The sequence below is a fragment of the Curcuma longa genome, chromosome 3 (genome assembly GCF_044706935.1).
Source record: "Curcuma longa cultivar G26 ecotype Majalengka, Jawa Barat chromosome 3, ITB_CL_G26_1.1, whole genome shotgun sequence".
NCBI classification, from domain to species: domain Eukaryota; kingdom Viridiplantae; phylum Streptophyta; class Magnoliopsida; order Zingiberales; family Zingiberaceae; genus Curcuma; species Curcuma longa.
Genome location: NC_133863.1, coordinates 13,094,728 through 13,102,131, shown reverse-complemented (window position 1 = coordinate 13,102,131; position 7,404 = coordinate 13,094,728).

Here is a 7,404-nt window from a genome sequence, read left to right as displayed (position 1 = left end):
TTAGATGATTGACATTTATATTTATATTTATGTTGTGTTACAAGATGTTGTATTAGATGTTGAACATTTATTTTTGTTGTTTTATTGGTATGTAAATGTAAACAGGGAAATTGAAAAAACAAGAAAAATTTTTAAAAAAAATTACCCTATTAGCGACGGAATTTAACTAATTCCGTCGCTAATATTTTAAATTTTTTTATCTATTTTTTAACATAGCGACGGAATTTAAACCTATGTTTAGAGACGGAATAATAAACTTCCGTCGCTAATAGCGACGGCACGTTTATTATTCCGTCGCTAGTATTAAAATCGTTTTATTAATTTTTTATTAAAAAATAGCGACGACATATTTTATTTCCGTCTCTATTTAGAGACGGAAATTTAAAATTCCGTCGCTATAATTTTGCGACGGAAAAAAACCTCGTCGCTAAATTTTAGAGACGGAATTAATAATCGCGTCGCTAATAGAGACGGATTTTAATATTCCGTCGCTAAAAGTGACGTCAGCGACCGAAAAAATTGCGACGAGCTTTTTCCGTCTCTAATCCGTCGCTAACCTCGATTAGCGACGGAATAGCGACGGAAAAATTCCGTCGCTAACTGATTATCTTTTTGTGGTGCATGCTTCTTTCTTGAACCAGCTTCTTTCTTCCTCGCCTTCACCTTAGATCCGGCCACCACTTCAAGGGAGAGGTTCGGCCACCAAGAGCAAGGAAAGAAAACAAAGCAAAAAAGAAGAAGAAGAGAGAGTAGTGGCCGGCCAAGAGAGAAGAGGAAAAACTAGAGCAATTGCGAAATCGGAGAGATTTCGTATGCTATTCTCTTTCTTGTGTCTTCTTGGCCGCCCCTTCCCCCTCTCTTTTATAGCCTCCTAATGCCCAATCAAGCCTTGGCCGCCCCCTTCAATCTAGGAATTGATTTGGATAATTTCCATAAATAACTTCCAAATCTAGAAAAGAATAGGCGCCGATTATTTCTTCCTTTGATTGCTTGGCGGCCCCCTCAGTTTTTATTTAAAAAAAATATTTCCATATCTAATGGGAGGTGGCCGGCCACATCAAGGAGGGCTTGGTTCAATTGGTCAACCAACTTTATATTAAAGAGAAATAAAACCAAACCTAGGAGATCTCATCCATTGGATGCAACTTAATCTCATCTAATGGTTCTAATATAATCTTCTTTAATATAACTTGATCTCTTCGATCCAATGGCCACAAATAATCATGCTTTGGGCGTGGGAAAGAGAATTAAAACCAAACCGAAGAGATCTCGTCCATCGGACGCAACTAGATCTCATCCAACGGTTCTAATTTAATCTCTTTTGATCCTCTTTATTTATTTCGATCCATTGGATGCAACTTGATCTAATCCCAAGGATACAAGTTGATCTCATCCACTAACTCATCCTACGGTTGAGAACCAATCTCATCCATCGGTTAAATCTTATCCGACGGCTGAGAACTAATCTCATCCGTTTGATTGCATCTTTTAGAGATTTCTTTAGGCTACAGCAGGGACCTCGAGGAGGTATTGGATCTGGCCTTCTGATGGGTTTCGGATCCCGTATTCAACTCCGAATACACACCTACATCCATCAATAACGATCCATTCCACTAGAGGATCATTATTGCACTACCAATCCAATCCCCAAATTACGTTATGGGTTCCTTCTTATTATTTTATGCATTGCTCCCCGTGTTTAAGATATCGTATGTCCATCAATTATCTGAGTTCACTGACAACTCAATAATCGACATCTATGTCCTTGAATAGTACCACTCATCCTTATTGTCAGTCGGACTAAGTCCACTTGCAAGATTTGACATGACAAACCTTATGAGCTCTTCAAGGGGACATCATCAACCCTACTGGGACACGGATTCCTTCTATAATTAACGGCACACCATATAGATAGTAATATCACCCAACTTACCGAGAATATTTGATCTGACGGAAAGATCTCACCCTTTGGTAAATCAAAGTGATAGTTACTAAATATATGTGCCCGTTTATTATATCGGGATTAAGAGTGCATAAGTATAATAACTGAGGTCTTGTTCAATTCATGAGTCAGAGTAAATTGAACAACCTCAATGGTCCTACTCAATACACACAAAGTGTAAGTCATCTTGGTTGTGAGCCTTAATTTATAATTTACAAGGAGCTGATAATCATGATCTTCTGTGTCTCACAGACACCATGTTATCTACAATGTAAATTAATGGGACATGTTACAAGTCTAATCTATTGCAACCATTTGACCAAAACATGATTCCTTTATTTCATGAAATGTTTATATACAAAAGAGCTAGTCTTTTCAGTATACTCCAACAGAATATGGATATTATTTTATAGAATTTCTCTTTAGATTTTAAAGATACTTTAAGATTAAAAAAAAAATCTAATGTGATCCTTCGTTTCTATCCGCTTACTTGTATTCTATATAAGAATCTCTTATAATCTCTCAATCTTTTCATAACAATGATATTAAATGTTTAAAATTTGTAATTATATATAATTCCATTTCAATCCTTTTACTTTGTATTATCTATAAGAATCTCTTATAACCCTTCAATTTTTTCATAAAAATAATATTAAATATTTAAAAATTTTAATTACATATATTTTATTTTTAAATTATATATAATATAAATTTTAAAATAAACCGTACTTAAATGAATATCAATATAAATCTCTAGAACCATCAACATCTTGTATCAATTGACATAAAATATTAATTTTAATGATAAAATTTTATAACGGATAATGATTTAAATATTAAATTTACGTATTCTAGATTTCTAGATGGACTTTTTTATTTAGGCCAGCTGTACATGGACTATCTAATGTAACGACATGCACATAAATATCTATAAATATTTAACATACTAATATTAAAAAGTTCTTAATGGTCAAATTAAGTAGGTCTTCCAATTTCCATATTTTTGTATTTAAGACATCTACGACCATTAAAAACTTTTGAATAAAAAAATTTGATGACTTTAAAAGAGTTTTTATTCATTTTAAATTGACATTTTTATTGTTCTAAACTTCTCAAGAGTTTTCTCGAATTCATTTTTTAAATCTAACCTCTCCAGAGTCATCAAACATTTATCCGAAAAAAAATCTTCAATAATCTAAAAACCTAGTATTGATTCCTAAGTAACAGTATTACATTCTTGGGGTTCATGCGTTCCTCTCAATCTTTGCATTTTCATGTTTCTTGATTTTGGTTTGTAAGGCTGCCAAACCCTTTTGTAAAATATGTTTGATGGGTCTGTTCCTGTTGAGATCGCCTCTCGGATATGTCACCAGCCATGCAGCATCAGAAGTTGACGTCGCGAGGAGGAAAAAGACGATGAGCTCTGGGACCCTGCAAACACTAGCATAATGAGAGGGGAGGTTGGAATATAAGGTCAAGTCAACCTTTTGTCTGACGTGTCTTGGACTTAGACCGGTCTTCGGGCCGGATACTAAGCACCTCCTAGCACCCATAATAGGCTGTCCCTAAACGCCTCAAGTTCAATCTAGAATTGCATCGTTATATTCTTAAAAATTTTCTCATCCTTATCGAATTTACTTCGGCAATTGACCAAAGGGCACACTTAAAATTGCTGAATTCTCAAAAGATGCATTTAACTTTTAGATTTTCCAAAGGGTATATTTGTTTCCATTTTACCTGTCACGCCAACTGTGATGTTAAATTCGAAGAACAATACCAATATGATGCTAGATTTTAAAGAAGAACACTGATGCGGTGCTGCATTTCAAAAATCAACATCAATGCTAGTTTTCAAAAATCATTACTGGTGTTGATTTTGTTGCTTATGCAACATTGATTTTTTTAAATACAATACTACAATGGTATTTGTTATGGGCGTGATCAAGGCGTAAAGAACCAGGTTAGGCTAGTCAAGTTGTGGAAAATAAGGGAGGCGGGCAACTGCAGCTCAGGTCCCTGGTGGGTCACCTGAGGAATCTTTAGGAATAGAGAATAAGCTCTCCGGATCCTCCCTTCTCGGCCACAAGCCCGACTCAGGTTTTCAGGATGGTCCAAGCTCCGCCATGACCTGGGTATTAAGACACTGGACTCCTTAACATGGCCCTCGTCCGAAAAACGAAGGCCCGCTAGACGGCAACAAGACCCTTCGACGAGCCGATCCCCACTTCGGCTCCTCCGAGCCGAAGTCCTTCTCGGCTCGGCATAGAACTCCGCCTCGATAGTTTCACCCCTTTCTCTATCTCTGTCCCATCAGAACAGGCATATCCCCTCTCTCCCCTCCACAGGGGCCATACCGCCATTCCTTCATAATGATTATTCTCCATACTCTCTGATACGTCTCTCATAGATAGGAAGGAGACACGTGCCTGATGTGACACCCCCAGGTCAGAGAAGGACATGCCCGCCTGTGGTATCATCTCGCTGATGATGGTCTCTTTTACGCATCTCCGTACATTTTCCCCTCCCTTAAAAAGGTTGGCATCCTGCTGAAAAAGGTACGCAAGAAAAAGAAGCCTAAAAAGCTCTCCTTCTTTGTCCGGATTTCCTGAGTTCTACAATCTCTAACTTAAGCATCGGAGGGGTCGAGCCAGGGACGACCCCCTGGCTCTCCCACTTACGAGCTTCTTTCTTGCAGGAGGAGACCTCTTCCGAGTCTTCCTGAGCAGTCCTAGCGAGGTACGACCGAGGGAGGGAGCCGCTTGATCCAGAGGCAGATCCCAACAGGAACATATTTAGTCTAGTCGAAGGAGATGAAAAGTCGACTGACTAGACCAGTCCCTGGACCAAACTTGTCGGAAATCTGGCTTCGAAGAGAGGGTTCTTGCATGGGCGCGGCTCGCAGAGTGCCCTTAGTGCTTTTATTAATGACAGTATTGTTATTTGAAATTCAACAACATAGTGATTGGTCGAAAAAATAAAATGAAAAACAAGTATGCCTTTTGAGAAATTTGAAAGTTAGATGTGTGTTTTGAGAAATTCACAATTTTAAGTGTGTCCTTTAATCAGGGGCGGATCCAGGCGAGGGCTGGAGGGGGCTGAAGCCCTCGCCAGGATCGCCAGTGCCGCCTCGTGGCTCAACCGCGACCAGCGTTTTCACCAACGCCGCGAGGGCTGGAGGTCTGGAGCAGGCGAGCAGCAGGGCGATCGATGACCAGCGCTTTCACCAACGCCGCCTCGTGGCTCAGCCGCGACCGCGAGCACAGCGCCCCGCGCCCCCGCTGGAGTGCAGAGTGCTCCGTGCTGGTCGTCGTATTCGTCAAGCGCTCGCCCTGTTGGGCGATTAAAATACCGCAGGTATTAGGTAAGCAGGTTAATGATGGGTAAGAATATAGGGTTAATGGGTTATAGGATGGTTTCTGGATTCCCTCCTGTAAGAAACTCAATAAACGCGAAACCTATTCCTCAACCGCGATCTTCGTCGACGCCTCTGTTTCTTCCTCATCTTCGCCCGACGCCGTCGCCTGGCCGCCGCCTCTCTTTTGCTTTCTTCGCGCCGTCTTCCTCACCAGCCGAAGCCATCGCCGCGGTGGTCAGCAAGGGCGATTTGGAGCCTTTGGCTTCGCCTTTGATTGCGTCCAAGGAAGTGCTGTCGGTTGGAGGCGGATTGGCAGCAGTAGATCAAAGAGGAAGATAGGTAAGGGTTTTGGTAGATTTAGGGTTGTATAGCTTTCAATTTTCTAGGATTTTGATTAATTTTTCCTTCACAGCTGGTTGCTGTGATTTGAACGGAATTGGTGTGGTTCTGCCGCAAGGAGAAGGAGGAAAAGGCTGGATTTTAGGTCAAGGAAGGCTAGGGCTTCAAATCTGGTAAGTTCTTATTGAGTTGGTTTGTAGGATCGTGTACGCGCTAGAGGGGGGGGGGGTGAATAGCGCGTGTCGCTTTTTCGATTTCGTTCGTTAACTGTACAAACTAAGCAGCGGAAATATTAAATAACACAGCAGGGGGACACGCGGGATTTTTACTTGGTTCCTAACCCCCCAGGGTTAGTACGTCCAAGGCCTAATCACGGGAGGCGCCCGTCCACTAGTGGTCTCCTTTCCGAAGTTGTTCGGAGGCGGAGAAACCCGTCTTACAGTCCAATAAACAATGCACAATGAATAACAGGAATAATTAAGAAAGAAATAACCAAGCAATTTGCCGCCGATCCGGAAGTCCGAGCACCACGTACTCCTCCTGGATCTTCCCCGGTTGCAAGCGTCTGGCCTCTTTTTCGTTTCACAGCATTCCAGAATGATTTGGGAGGTTTCTGGCTTGAATTGAGTTGCTTCTGCACGTTCACAGCCTTATATAGACCTCCTGAGTCGACTCCAGCAAGCCCTGAGTCGACTCCAGCTTATGTGGTGGATAAAACTTCATTCTGGACGTTATCTGTTGCCCGAGTCGACTCAAATGGGCTTCTGGGTCGACTCCAGCCCTCCGAGTCGACTCAAGTGGCATTCTGAGTCAACTCCAGCCGGAATCCGAAAAAACTCAAAACACCAATTTTGTAGATCTCTGAAAGAGCTTTCCAACGCATCTGAGTTTGCCTCGTTCTGAGACCCGAGTCAAAAGTTATGGCCTTTTGAAGTTCAGCCTGTATTATAGTTCCTGAAAAAATCAGCATGCATACAAAGAAGCAAACCTAACTTTACCTTGTGAGTCTAACTTCGGATTTCTCCCGAAATCCTGGGTTAGTCTAACCCACTCCATTCTGGAGAATTTGTGCCAACCAAGTCACCCAGACTTGTTGGACTTGTGCTCGGCTCTGTCGTTGCCCCCCAGGACTTGAACGCAACTGATCCTCCTGATCAGTCCATTCTTCTCTGCAACTTGGTCCTCCTGACCAAGTCCATTTCATCCGCAACTACCCAAGTCCGGATCTTGCCTGGTGCACGTTGACTCTGCCAAGACTTCTGCCTGATCCTCCAAACCAGGACTTTCCCTTTGCCTAGCCTACAACTAGGACTTTCCCTTGCCCAGCTTCACTCACCAGGACTTCCATTGTCTAGTCTAACCGACTAGATCTTTCTCACTCACTTCCACACATCCAAACATCAAGTCATTGTCTAGTCTAACCGATAGATCAACTTCCACACATCCAAACATCAAGTCCTGTTTGGATCAACCCTTGGTCAAACTGACCAGACCTAGGTGTATTGTCAAACATCGAAACTCTAGGCAAGATCTTAGTGCATCTTGCACCAACAATGATTTTAGAGTGTTTTGGAATGATTATTATATTGTAAAAAAAATTTATTAGCCCTCGCCAAAAATTATTTCTGGATCCGCCCCTGCCTTTAATCGATTGTTGTATTTATTTTTTAAAAAGATTTTGAGGCCTCTAAGTTAGGAGCAAATATTCAGTTAAAATTGGATCGAACCAAATTAATCAAAAATTAAATAAATCAAAAAAATTTAGAGT